The sequence below is a fragment of the Tinamus guttatus genome, unplaced genomic scaffold (genome assembly GCF_059628265.1).
Source record: "Tinamus guttatus ecotype Peru unplaced genomic scaffold, ASM5962826v1 Tinamus_guttatus_pri_ptg000279l, whole genome shotgun sequence".
In the NCBI taxonomy this organism is placed as follows: domain Eukaryota; kingdom Metazoa; phylum Chordata; class Aves; order Tinamiformes; family Tinamidae; genus Tinamus; species Tinamus guttatus.
Window position 1 is genome coordinate 165,987 of NW_028288813.1, and position 14,741 is coordinate 180,727.

Below are 14,741 nucleotides of genomic sequence, written 5' to 3' on the forward strand. Positions count from 1 at the left end.
GTCTAAAACCGTATACCATCCCATATCTGGTGGCATTGTACTTAACAGAGTATATGGATTCGGGACTGTAGGATGCACATCCTCCACTCTTTTGTTAACTTTTCTCAAATCTTGAACTGGCCTGAAATCTCCTCCGGGCTTCTTTACTGGCAATAGAGGAGTATACCACAGAGATTTGCATTTACGCAGAATGCCAGCTTTCAGTAGCCTTTTAATATGCTTTGCTATTCCTTGTCGAGCTTCAGGGGTCATTGGGTACTGTTTAGCCCTAATCGGGTGAGCTCCTGGTTTCAATTCCACGACCAGAGGAATTTTACTTTTAACTCTTCCTACTCCCGAATTCTCTGCCCATACTTCTGGGATTTCCCTCATCCATTTTTTGAGTTTCTGGTCCAATTTCTTCCTTCCTCTCTTTATACAGTCTGTATTCGTCCTCTAATCTAGCGGTCAGGACCTGTATCGGTCGTCCTTCCCGGTCATTGATTTTTATTCCATCATCCTCAAAATATAACCTTACCCCTAATTTAGTTAAGAGATCCCGGCCCATTAAGGGTACCGGACTCTCCGGTATATACAAGAAAGAGTGCATGATCTGTCTATTAGCTACATCTACTTTCCTTTCTGATGTCCACCGATACCCCTTACTCCCATTAACCCCTTGTACTCGAGTTTTCCTTGTCGATAGTTTCCCCGCTGCTTTATTTATTACTGAGTATTCAGCCCCTGTATCTACTAGAAATTTTACACTTTTCCCTTCCATTTCTAATTCTATCTAAGACTCGGGGAAGGGTTCCGAGTCCCGGCCCCTTCAGTCGCTATCTTCGTTTGCTACCAGTAAGCTAGGTGACCCCTTTCCTCCTTTTTCCGAACACTCATTTTTCCAATGTCCTTTCTTTTTGCAAATTGCACATTGATCCCTTCCTAACCATGCCCCAACTCCTCTGGGGGGTGGTGGTCCCCTTCTTCGCCTCCCTGATTTTTCTCCTGCTTCAAAAAATATCCTAGCCATCTCCCTTTGATTTCCCTGATTTTCTTTTGCCTGATATTCCCGATCTTCCCTTCTCACTCTTTCCTGTTTTTCTTCTGGAGTCTCCCTGTTGTTATACACCTTTTCTGCTACCTTTAAAAGATCCTGTAAAGCTTGCTCCCCCAATCTATCAATCTTTTGCAATTTCTTTCTTATATCTGGTGCAGCTTGATTTACAAATGCCAAGATGACAGCTGCCCGATTCTCATCCTTCATAGGATCTAAAGGAGTGAATTGTCTAAACGCCTCTAATATCCTTTCTAAGAAAGCGGCAGGGCTTTCTTTGGCTTCCTGCCTGACAGCAATTACTTTAGTTAAGTCACGCGCCGCCGCCCGCAACCCTGCCATTAACGTTTGCCGGTATATTTGGAGACGCTCCCTACCTTCAGGTTGTTCAAAATCCCACGGCGGTCTTACCAATGGGAATCCCTCATCGATAAGATTCGGTTGCCCGGTGGGTCTCCCGTCGTCTCCCAGCACCAACTTTTGTGCCTCGGTCAGGATCCACTCACGCTCTTCAGTCGTAAACAGTACTTTTAAAAGCTGCTGACAGTCATCCCAGGTAGGGTTATATGTAAACAAGATGGATTCTAATAAATCAATCAACGCTCCCGGCTTCTCGGAAAAAGAGGGGTTTTGACTTTTCCAATTACACAAGTCACTAGAAGAGAATGGCCAGTATTGATACGTACACTGTCCCTGAGGCCCTGTTGTTCCAATTGCTCTAACTGGAAATGCTTGAGAGGTGCTTGACACATCTCCCTCGTCTCCCCTTTGGTGCGATCGAGTCCCAAATGCTGGGCCCCTGTCTTCCCCTCCCTCCCTTCTTTGATCACTACTACTCACCTCCCTTCGTGCCTCAGGCAGAGGTGCGTAAGCGGGGGGATTGTGCCCATTTTCTTCATCCAATATTTCTGGATATAAAGTCAAATCTGATAATGCCGCCTTTTTCCCTTCCTTTTTCATTAAGTAAATTGATCTGGGTGTCCTTCCGACCCAGGTCTCATTATAATCTCTTTTACTTTCCTTACTAATTCTAAATCTGAACTTCCCTCTCGGCCAGCCTACGTCAAAACTTGGCCATTCACTTTTACAAAATATCTCCCATCAGTTTTTATACACTTCTACAGATAAATCATGTGCCCGATGCTTAACATATCCAAAATGATTTAACATAAATGACAAAGGGGTGGATTTCCCTTGTCCCATTGTATCAAGCTTGTCGCTTAAAACCAAAATTAATACAACTGGCAGTAAACCAGTAAGGGCAATTATTAACAGAATTCGCCCTTCCCAAACCGGTCTCCTTTCGTTAAGGAGAAACGGTGTACCCAAACAACCTAACCAACCACCCTTCCTTTTCCTGGGAGTCCGAGGGACGTCTCCCTTCGGGCTCCAGCCGACAATCCTTTGGTGCGTCCACCTGGATTACCGTCAGCTCACCACCACACCCTGAGGCCTCCCTTAACTTATTATATTTCTCCATTTTTTTCTTCTTTCTCGTATTCGAATCCCGGACGAGCCCCCAAATGTTAGGTCCGGTTTTCGAATCGACAGAGAAAGAGGCAAACACCATCGATATTTTGTGCTTTTAATAATAGGAGAAAGATAATAAGTATTACCAGCTAGCTGGGGTCCGGGCTTTCCCACACGGGGTCACACCACGGACCCCGACTACTTCGGTCGTCCCTCTTTTATACCATTTTCACCCCCAAAATGTTCCCCCCTCCCGTTTCTCTGTTCTACTTTCATGTTAATGTTATCTGTATTTTATTGCTAACCAGGACATCTGGACAGGCAGCCCCTCCATGCGGAACCTCCTGACTTGCCATTTTTCAGGAGTCGTCCTTGTAGATAGGCAACCCCTCCATGCAGAGCCATCTGCCATGCCATTTATCAAGAGTCCTTGCATTTTGAGACTAAGTATTGACTAGCTTATTAGTACACTCTACATTAACTATTTAATCCCCATTAGTACACTCTACATTAACTATTTAATCCCTACAGTCACAGAATGCTTAAGGTTGGAAGGGTCCTCTAGAAGTCATCTAGTACAACTCCCCTACACACACAGGGGCATGTGGCACAGGACTGCGTCCAAGCGGGTTTTGAAGATCTCCAGAGAAGGAGACTTTACAACTTCTCTGGGCAACCTATTTCAGTGCTCTGTCACCCTCACTGTTAAGAATTTTTTCCTCAAGTTCCTGTGGAACTTTTCATGCTTTAGTTTCTGGCCATTTCCTCTAGTTCTGTCAGTGGCCACCACTGAAAAGAGGTGAGAACCATCCTCCTCACTCCCTTGAGGTACTTACAGACATTGATCAGATCCCCTCTCAGCCTTTTCTTCTCCAGGCTGAACAGGCCCAGCTCCCTCAGTCTCTCCTCATAGGCCCTGATCATCCTTGTGGCCCTGCGCTGGACTCTCCAGCAGCTCCACATCCCTCTTGTACTGTGGGGCCCAGAACTGGACACAATACTCCAGATGTGGCCTCACCAGGGCTGACTAGAGGGGCAGGATCACCTCCCTCGACCTGCTAGAGATGCTCTTCTTAATGCACCCCAGGATCCCATTGGCCTTCTTGGCCACAAGGGCACACTGCTGCCTCATGGTCAACTTATCATCCACCATGACACCCAGGTCTTTCTCTGCAGAGCTGCTCTCCAGAAGGTCGGTCCCCAGCCTGTACTGGTGTCTGGGGTTATTCCTCCCCAGGTGCAGGACCTTGCACTTGGCCTTGTTGGTTTTTCACCGCCCATGTGCTCACACAGCATGGCCCCACGGCACCGCTCCCAGCTGCGCCCATCCCGGTGCAGATGCCACTCACACAGGAGCAGAGCTCGGGGCAGGCCCCAGCTCCTGGCAGCCTTTCCTCCAGCACGGCCCCCGCCAGGGGCTCTCACCTTGCCAGGAGACACACACCGGCCGTGTGAGCCCGATGCGCTGCCAACCATGCCCACGTTCCCGCAGCAGCTGCAGCCACTGGTACTGAAGGCTCCTGGCCAGCAGCAGCTCCAACACCTCCACAAAGAGGCTACAGGGAGAGAGTACACCAGGACAGGCTGGGGATCCTGCCCCTCTCCTGAGCCCTGGTGGGCACTGGCATCCGGAGCCTCCCTAAAAGAGAACAAACTCACCTGGGCTGCTTGCATCTCTGCAGACACCGTTGCTATTACTCTGTCTACAACAGAGCTCTGCAGACAGCTCTGAGAGCCGCACAAGATGCTCTCCAGCTGGCGGTAGGTCTCTTCTCGGCCGCCCTGACACATCACACACTGTGTGGTGGGACATGCAGCCCTACAGCAGCTCCGGGATGATGAGGCTGTGGTCAAACTGTCGGCACCGCTCAGCACAGCTGTTAGGAGCGGCCGAGACTCCTGTGCTGGGATTTCCTGACGCCAACCCAAGCCCCAAGTCTGGCACCACCACCACGAAAGAAGGGTACGTGGGAGCGACTGCCCAACACCATGGCAGGATCAGCGTTTGCAGTGAGACATGGCAGGAGGGCAGAGGTGCCATGGAGCCAGGACTTCCATGGCATCAGGGAAGCTGGGGCACTGTGGGGAACCCTCCAGCCCCATGGGACAGTCCGAACTCACAGTGGCATCTTGCAGATGGCCCAATAGAGAAATCACCATGGTGGTAAAGGTACTGATGGTCACAGGGACAGACCCAGCCAGCACCAGCCCTGGGAGGGTGATGAGGCCACGGGGACCACTGTGACCCGCCACGGCTCGTGCCTGTGCAGTATTCATTCATTAGGAGGATGTGGAATAAAGGCTGCTGCAGGTGGAAGGCAAGGTTACCATCCTTCTGCCCCAGTATAGGAGTTTCAAACAGTGTCACTGAAGCTGCTGCCAAACAACCTCCTCGTCTTCACCAGATTATCCAAAAGACGGAAGCAATAGAACTGCTTTCAAGGCCTTTAGGCCATTCCTCCCGCCACCAGTGCTACCCCTTCGGCAGCTCTGCAAGTTACAGGAGCGTTCCTAGTTGTCCAGAGATAACCCTCCCATGTTCCCCTTTCCGTTGTTTTTTGTTCTCATTCGCTCTTTCTCCCTCTCCCTTTCTCTACTTCCCTTTCTCTCAAGTCTCCCTTTTCTTTCTCTCCTATCTGCCTATCATTCTCTCTCCTTCTCTTTCCCTCTGCTGCTCTCCTCCTGCTTGCTTTCATTCACTTACACTTTCTCTTCCCTTCTTTCTTTCTCTCCTTCTCCCATTCTTTCCCTCTTTCTCTCCCCTTCTCTCCTTCTCTTCCCTTCTTCCTTCCTCCCTTCCATCCTCCCTCTTTTCCTTTGCCTTTTCCCTGTTTCCCACTTTCTCCCTAGCATGCTTTCCCTCTCTCTGTCAGGAGCAACCATATGAGCCCTCACGGTCAAACACAGGCTGAGACACTCGAGAGCTTGCTGGGCTGCCTGGGAGGTGGATGGAGCTCCAGCTCTGCTCAGGAGCCGGCACCAGAAAAGGAGCTTCTCCAGCACAAAGCCTTGCACCCAGCTTTGACCCTTAGGTGTGGAGAATCCCAAGGGTCTCCAGAGAGGGCCAGAGGACCAAGATGGGTGCTGACCGGTGCCCAGGAACTCCCCAACACACTGCCAAGGCCAAGGGCTTTGGCAGGATGGGGTCTGTCAGGGCTCTGCAACAGGCCGTAGGCTCTAGGCTCCTGGGAGAGTGCGGTGCCCTGCTCCTGCTCCAGGTGAAAGGCATTTGCAACAGCCCACAGCCAACATCTGGCACAGCTGCAGCTCACACAGAGCAGGAGAGCATCTTTCCCGTTCCTTGTCAACCCCCACCAACCCCTGGCCCTTTCCCCCCTCCTCGCTGCTTCACACCAAGCCTACTGATTACCTGAGGTCTCTCCTGGCATCACTGTGGTGCCCCATCTCCTGGTGCCCTGCCGTGCTGCAGCTTGGCCGTGCTCCCACAGTGCCAGGCACTAAGGCCATGCTGCCACCCGGGTCAGCAGAGTGGGCTGCTTTGGGGGGATCTCTCTGGACCTCAACGCTAATCATGTCATGTCCTAGGCCAGGGCTTCCTTCCCCATCCTTGAGCCAGTGAGAATCATGGCCCTTGGGAAGAGCCCTCCGGGGCAGCGTGCTGGAGGAAGGGGAGCGCATGTGCAGCTCCAGAGCCCACAGCACTGGGCTGGCACCAGGGAGGTTGGCGAGGAGGGAGAGGACAAGGGTAGAAGGCCCTTCTGCAGGGCAGGTCTTGGGCGCTTTGGGGCTGTCCTTACCAGGCACTCGCCAACCTGCCAGGCCTGCGCTGTCTTGAGCAGGAGCCCCAGCTCCTTCCATTTCTCCATGCTCCTTCCAAGGAGCAGAGCAGCACTGAGAGGGCCTTCCTGAGGGGCCTGCAGGCCTCTCTCTTTGCTCCTGTAAGGACTTCTGTTCCCCTTTGGAGGTCACAAGAGAACTGAGTAGGAACCCCAAAGGAATCACCATGCCAGTCCCCACAGTATCTTGTGCCTAGTCATGGACTGTCAGGGATTACAGTCCCTTCCAACCTCAAGCATTCTATACTGCATTGCCTTTTTTTTTTTTTCTTTTTTTTTTTTTTCTTTTTTTCCACTGAGGGCAATGCTAGGGCTGATGCCCTTGTGTCTGCTGTGCCCTTGGGTCCTCTCCCTAACAAACACCAACAGGCTTTATTATCTCATCACTTTTTTCACCAGGGCAGCTCGGCGCTTAGTCGATTAGGCTTGATGCAATCCACGGCACGATCCATAGTTAGTGCCACCATTTTTGTAGCACAAATACAAAAAGGGGAATTGTCAGGGATTACAGCCGGTCTGTGGAATCCCTGGCTCCCTTAGCAGAGAACATTAGTCTTAAAAAGATTAGAGTGTGTCTATGAGACAGGGAATTCACACGGAGACAGCAGAAAGTTATTAACAAGTTCAAGGAGGTTTTGGCCATGAAGCAGAAACTGGCCAAGCTCAGAATCATCCGATCATAACTCTGTCACTAGCTACTGTCCTTTGTAGTCCTCACCAATAAGCAGCAGCCACGACGAGGAAGGCTCGGTATAAACAATGTACTTGGAGACCGATAAAGTGCAGTTTGTGTTGCATCTACCCCAGTTGTTTGTGTTTTTGGCCACCACGACTGTAACAGAGAGGAGGCATTTGAGGGCCCTGAGATCACAGGAAATCCCACCGCATGGTCAGGAGGTACCTACGGAGCTGAGTGCGCGACACTCAGCTCCAAGAGCTGCTTTTCCAAGCCGGTCTCCATCACCCTTCCCCTCCCTGCGCACTCCCATCTCCTCCCTGGCCAGCGCCGAGGCCTCAGCTCTGCTCTATTGCCCCCAGCTGCCCTCACGTGGCCCCATCTCCCCTCCAGGCCTGCACGGGCCCTGCCCTTGCCCCACAGCTCTGCTCCTGCATCAGGATTGCCCAGAGCACAGGACCTTTAATGGAGCTCCCTTTCCAACACCCTCCAGACTGGCACACTGTGAGGTTCCTCCAGCTGGGAGCTGGCAGCAGTGCTCTTTATTTTGCATTTCTCCCAAACGGAAGCATTTGCCAAGGCCCCAGTGGGAGCTGCGGTGTCCGCATGGCCCCTCGGGAGTCATTCTCAGGGCCGCAGTGCAGGTCTGCGGGGTTTCTCCTGCTTGCACTGCTCCCGTGTGTGCTGCAGCGCCGGGAAGGCCTCGCGCTTTGCTCTGTTCTCCCAGGTCTCCATCTTCTTCCTGACACTACGGGGGAAAGCCGAAGCCGCTCAGTCGTTGGTGCCGGCAGCAGCAGGGCACAGAGCCCCTGCAGAGCTCCCCCATCTCTGCAGCCACCGCTCCGCAGGCCACAGCGCCCACAGCCAAGTGCAGCATTTCCTCCAGCACCACCAGCAGGACAAGCGAAGCAGCCCCGCAGGAGAGAGGCGCCGGCATTGGCACGCATTTACCAGAGGAAGGGCTGCTGGCCCATTCTCCACAGCCTTGGGCCTGCAGCCAGCTCGACTCCTCCCGGCAGGTTTCATAGGTCTGTGCCCGCTGCATACCCCGGAGGGCTCGCGCTGGCAGCACGCTGCAAGGGCAGGGAGGAAATGCACACTGGCTGCCGCCCAGCCTGCCCTTGCGCGCCCGCAGCCCCTGCACTCGCGCTCCCGCTGCCACCCGCCAGCCCCTGCAGTCAGCACCAGCCCCACGCGCTCCCTGGGGCTGAGCCCGGCCACCCTGGAGCCGGGCAAAGCGGCGCCTGGCACATCCTCCCCGGGCAGCAGGAGCCTTCGCGCACCCCATGCTGCTCCTGGGCGCTCAGCAACGCCAGGCCGTGCTGGGACACGCCACACACTTACTCTTGCCGTGGCATCTCTGGGCCTGGCGACGCTTTCTTCTCTGATATAGATGGAAGGCCAGGAGAAACCACCGCTCCTGCAGGACGTGCTCCAGTTTCCTTCCTCTTGTGGCCCTGCTGGAAGGCACCGCGGTGCTGTGGCTGCTGCTGCTCTGCTTCAGGTTGCAGCTATTGCGCCAGACAAGCAGACAGGAGCCTTTTCAGATGGCAGGAGGTGAGGAGAGAAAAACCGTGGGGTCAGAACGATCCAATGTGAATCAATGTGAAAAAAAAAAAAACAGTTTTTTGAAACAAAGCCATCCCTTATATACCAGTTCCTTTCCCGCGCGCGCGCACGCACACTCCTGTCTCATCTGATTGGCTAGAGTCTTTCTCCTGATTGGTTGTTGTCAGGTTCCATCGATCTTCCCTTAGGTCGCAGGTTCCAAGGAAGCTTTTGTTCTGTGCCATGTGTTTGCTCCAACGTCTCTTATGGCTGGTTCATCAGGCGGCCATTTTCCTCCAGGAACGACTCCACAGGAGGTCAGAGGCAACACCGCTCCCTTCACAAATATCGCTTCTGTCCCTCCCTCATGGTCATGGGCAGGCAAGCAGGAACGCCAAGGGCACAAACACATGGAGTCATTCTCAAGACAAAAGACTGTGGCCAAAATAGCTAAGGGAATGAATACATCTGAAGGAGTCTCTGAGGCCTCCCTGGCTGTACAGATTTGCTTCTCTACTCGGCAGGCTGACACCAGCATTACTTAAATCCCTGCCACCTACCAGGTCTCTCTTGTGCCTGTCCAAGCAGGGAGCGTGGCCTCAGGAGATGTCTCCTTGACAAATTCTCCTGCTCTCTGTGCATAACTCCCCACTGCTGGTGGCAGCACACTGCAAAAGCACCACACACACCCAGAGCTCCCATGAGGAGCAGGTTCTGCAGCTTGTGCTCACAAAGCAACCCAATGCGAGCACAGGCTTCCCCAAGCTATCGCTCCAGGAGCCTCACCTCACTGCTCCCATTGCGCACCCTGCTTTGGGCAGCATTGCTCCCATCACCCCTGCATGCCTGGGGCGCGCAGATGAAGTCCCTGAAGTGTGTCCCTAAAGTGTGGGACAAATGTACTAAGGCGTTAGCCGAGGAGACGATGTCTTCGGGTTGTGGGAAAAACCTTAAGGCTTGGGGAAAAGCTGTACAAGCCTTGCAGAAAGCTATAAAAGAGCAGGAGACCTGGATGGTGGTAAAGGACTGTTTGTTGGCCACCCCGAAAATGGGAGTCGGGGCAACCGCACAGACTTTGCACCCCCCAGATGATGGCGATTCTGCTGAGGCTAAAGATCTGCAAGAGGGCGATACATCCCCTCCATCCCCGAACCCCGTCCCGCTTACAGAGGAGCAGAAACAGCCGAAATCTGTTTGGGGCGAGCTAGCCGAGGAAGCTAGGAACATTGAAAAGAAGCCAGAGCTTGGGGACGTCTGGGTCAGGCCACCACCCTATGCCCCCCAAAATGGCGCCAAGCCGCAAGGGGAAGGGCCAGGCGAGGGTGCCCCCGGCGGGAACAGGGAGGAACCGTTAGAACTAACAAGCGCGAGTGAGGCGCTGAGAACCAATGACCCTGACCGGACCGGTGAGGGAGGCCCCAGGGAGGCGCTGAGAACCAGAGCGGCCATTTCACAAAAGGCGCCTCCGCGAGTAGAAGGCGGGGCGAGCCAAGAGGGGGGGAACAGCCCGCCCGGAACGGAAGTGGGCGGGACGGAAGTGGGCGGGACGGAAGTAGGCGGGGCCAGAGCCCAACGAAAAAGTACCGGAGCCCGGAAGTGACCAGTCAGTCGAGTTCTGGTTCCAGATCAGACAGTAGTCAGGACGAGTGGCTCACAACTGATTCAAACTTAAGGAAGGAGAAAAAGAAGGTAAACAGAACTAAGGGCCAAAATATTCCCGTCTGAATTAAAGAAAAACCGCGAAGGGGAGAAACCCCTCTCACGGACTGGAAGGAAATAAAGATCGCATGTGCCGACTGGGCCCCATCAGCCGCGCTAGCATTCCCGGTCCGGGTGACGGAGGGGGGACAGAGGGTCCACTCGCCGATAAAATCTAAGGACGTAGAAGTGATTGTTAAAGCAATTGCAGATAAAGGGATTAATTCTGCCATGGTCTCAACCCTCATAGATGGTATCTTCGGGGGGGACGATATGCTCCCGTTCGATATAAAACAAACTTGTAGGCTGATCTTTGATGCAGCAGGGATGATTGTTTTCAAACAAGAATGGGAAGACAACTGTGCGAGGTATTTAGCCCTAGTAACTGGGGCAGATCACCCATTACACGGCTCCAGCCTGCAGCGGTTAATGGGTACAGATCCAACAATGATCACACCCCAGGCGCAGGCCCAGGGCCTGCGAGCCCATGAAGTTAGGACAACTACTCGTGCGGCCAGGGAAGCTATTCGCACGGCCTCTAGAGCTGTTGCCAAACCACCGCCATGGTCCACAATAAAGCAAAGTGAAAGTGAGAGCTTTACACAATTTGTAGGTCGTCTCCAAGCAGCGGTCGACTCTTCGTCCCTGCCCACGGAGACAAAAGGCCCGATTGTAGCGGAATGTTTACGCCAACAATGCAATTCGGCAACCAAAGAAATCCTGCGATTATTACCGGTGGGGTCAAATATCGCAGACATGATTAAGCATGTTGCAAAGGAAGAGCATCTGACCCCAATTCAGGTGGCTGTTCACACCGCAATAGCCACCGTAATGGCAGGTTCTAAATGTGGCCAGGCAGGCCATGTTGCAGTAAACTGCCCTTGGCTGGGGGACTCGCTGGCAGCGCTCCCCCCACGCCAAGATCGACCCAAAGGTCACTGTCAGGAAAGATGGCAGAGCCAAGTGGTGCCCGCTTAAGTCTATTAAACCAGACCTTCAAAATAAAACTAATGAAAATTGTGAGTTTCTGTTCACAGGACCGGACCATCGGACGCCCCCGTAACCCGTATGCCCCGGTGACAAGCGTCCCAACCGAGCCTGTGAGTTCCACGCCAACCAAATCCAGAAAACAACAAAACAGCCTCCGCAAGAGGGGACCACGATGCCTTTGCGTGATCTTAATTTTGGAGCTTGTCACTACAGGACAAGTAGAGTCACGTCAGACCTTTAAATGGGTACTTGAACAGATCGAACAATCTTGAGTAATTAGTACAAAAATAACTACAGGGTTACCAACTTTCAGTGCCACGCCGTGCCAACTAGCACCCATTGAACCCTGTTCCAAATGCAGCTGGTACGAAAATTGGTTCACTGGTTTGCCGTGGTTAACCACCCTGATATCCATCGTGATGGGGCCGATCACAATGATACCTGCTGGCACGTACAGCCCTACGTGGCAGGATGCACCGGGCTTAAACAGACAGTGCAGAGAGAGGGGGTGAGACTCCTAACACTGAGGCCTACGTTGTCTCTGCGGGGACGCCCGCCGAGTTAGGAGCCTATTGGCAACCCTCTAATCTGCCAACTCGAGAGGATGTTCAGTCTCAGTGTCCTGCCGACAACCAGTGGAACTCACTAGTGGAGTGCACAGCCACGTGAGGTCGTGCCACTGGATGGAAATTGTGTTTGTGCTGTTTGTGTCTGTGGTCTTTAGATCTTTATTGTGTAATATATATCAGCAGAGAGGGCTGAATAAGCACAACAAGAAAGTGCAGAATTCGAAAGCGGGAAAGCCAGGAGTAACTCAGACTACGGCGTTCCCCCCACCCACCACCCATGTCACCGGTGGAGGACTGGGAGCCGTACTCTGACTTGTATCCTTGGAAAGAGAGCGTGTTTTCAGTGTGGCCAACTAGGACATGTGAAAAAGAAGTGTCCTAACAAATTTAGGATTGAAGGCACGGGCCCAAAAGGATTTAATGGGAACTGTGCAAAATGCCAAAAGTTTGGGCATAAGGCAGCGGAGTGTCGGTCCCAATTTTGTAAGGACGGTACACTGTTGCAGGGAAACGGGAGCCACCGCGTTATGAGGGATGCGGTGAACAAATATCCCCAAACGATGGCTGCCTCTGCGAACTCTCCTCCGCAACTTGCAGAAGTGCAGGAGTCGATCTGGCCGTGGCAAAATCCACAATAATTAGAGATTCTGATGTGCACATATTAGAGTCTACGTGCACTGGTCCCCTGGGAGGGGCCTATCCGCTTTGGTGATTGGCCATTCCTCAGCTTCAAAAATGGGCATTTTTGTTCTACCAGGGTGTATTGATGCTGATTACTCTGGAAATATTGGTATAATGATAAAAATCTTCAACCTTCCTATTACTATTCCAGCATTGAGCAGGATAGCCCAACTGATACCTTTTCGAGCCATAGTTCCTAATCCTGGACAGGCCCAGCATGGAAACAAGGGCTTTGGATCTTCTGGACCCCCCCAAGTCACCTTTTGTGAAAAGATAACTACTCAGCGTCCGACGAGACTCGTGAGTATGATGGGACCGGACGATGTCCGTCTTACTGATATTGCCATGATGATTGATACAGGTTCAGATATCACTGTCATTCCCAAGTTTGCGTGGCCACCACAGTGGGATCTGCAAGAGGTTGATGCTCCTGTGACAGGTATCGGAGGGCAATCTCCTACGCAGGTTAGTCGATGTTTTGTAACAGTTATGGATAAAGAGGGAAATAGAGCCATGATAAAGCCTTATGTGATGTGCACATTGTTGTGGCTGCTGGGAAGGGGTGTTCTGACCCAGTGGGGAGTCATCTTGCAGACACCTTTTCCCTAGCGGCCATTGGGGGCAGCTTCCGCCCCACCTTAAAGTTAACATGGATCACAAAGGACCCTGTGTGGGTGGACCAATGGGCGCTGCCAGAGGAAAAGCTACGTCACCTAAAGGAACTAGTCAAAGAACAGTTAGACCAAGGTCACATTAAGCCATCCACGAGTCCTTGGAACACCCCCATTTTCACCGTTAGGAAAAAAATCAGGAAAGTGGAGGTTGTTGCATGATCTCCGAGCTGTTAACGCATGCCTGGAAAACATGGGAGCCCTACAACCAGGCTTGCCCTCACCTGTTATGCTCCCACAGGCATGGAGTTTGCTAATAATTGATCTAAAAGATTGTTTCTTTACAATACCCCTCGACCCGGAGGACAGTGAAAAATTTGCCTTCACGGTTCCTACAATCAACAGGGAAGGCCCATCAGAGCGATACCAGTGGGTAGTTCTTCCCCAGGGAATGAAAAATTCGCCAACCATCTGCCATTGGTTTGTGAATTTGGCCCTGAAACCGTGGAGGGAAAATCACCCAGATTTGATTACGTACCACTATATGGACGATATCCTAGTAGCAAGCCCTGAAGTTTTACCAGCCGAGCAGGAAGAGGAATTAATTAACTGTTTAAAGGGATTTGGCTTGGCCGTTGCCCCTGAAAAGGTTCAAAGGGAAGCTCCTTGGAATTATTTGGGCGTGGTTATCACAGAGGCCAGAATTAGACCCCAGAAGCTTAAATTGCGGACAGAAATTGACACTGTTAACTGTGTGCAAAAATTAGTGGGAGACATACAATGGATCAAGAATTTTTGCGGTATTACGAATGAGGAAATGGAGCCGTTGTTTCAACTGCTCAGGGGAGCTAAAGAGCCTGTGGAAAAGCGGAGCTTAACTACAAAGGCTGCCTCAGCCCTCGAACAGATTGAGGAAAAGATAGCCGAAACAGCTGCCTACAGATTCCAGGAAAGATTACCAATATCCCTGGTGGTCTACAGCCGAGAAAGGGAGGTGGTGATAATCATCGCCCAGATAAACGAGAAGGGGATCCTGTTTGTACTCGAATGGGTTTTTCTCCCGAGTCACCTACGACGCACCTTAACTCAGAGGCATGAGGCAATTGGGTTGGGAATTTTGAAAGCCCGGCAACGTTTACGAACAATTGCCGGCAGAGAGCCTGACAGTATTATACTGCCTCTAAAGGCTCTGGAGCTAGCTAAAGAATGGTACTTTAAAAGTGTAGAATTTGCCTTAGCCATTCAGGGAATTAGAGTGGACAATCACTATCCTAAGCATCCCCTCTTCCACACCTCTTTGGAGCTGGAAGAATGAGAAATCCAGAGCTCAAGACCATTGTCAAATGCGATTACTGTGTTCACGGATGCTAGTAGCAGAACTGGAAAATATGGGTACGCTTTTCCGGAGTTAGATCTTTGGAAAACTCAAATCTGGAGGGAGACCGCATCTGTGCAGGTCCTAGAACTAAAAGCCGTAGTTTGGGCGTTTCTAACCTTTCACGATCGACCCATGAATATAGTCATCGATTCTCTGTACGTGGTAGGCATTGTTCAACGAATCCATAGGGCAATTATAGGGCATGTAAACAACCATAGTCTCCAAGCCTTGTTTGTTCAGCTTTGGAACATCATCCAACAAAGGAAGCATGCTTTTTGGGTGTCACATAT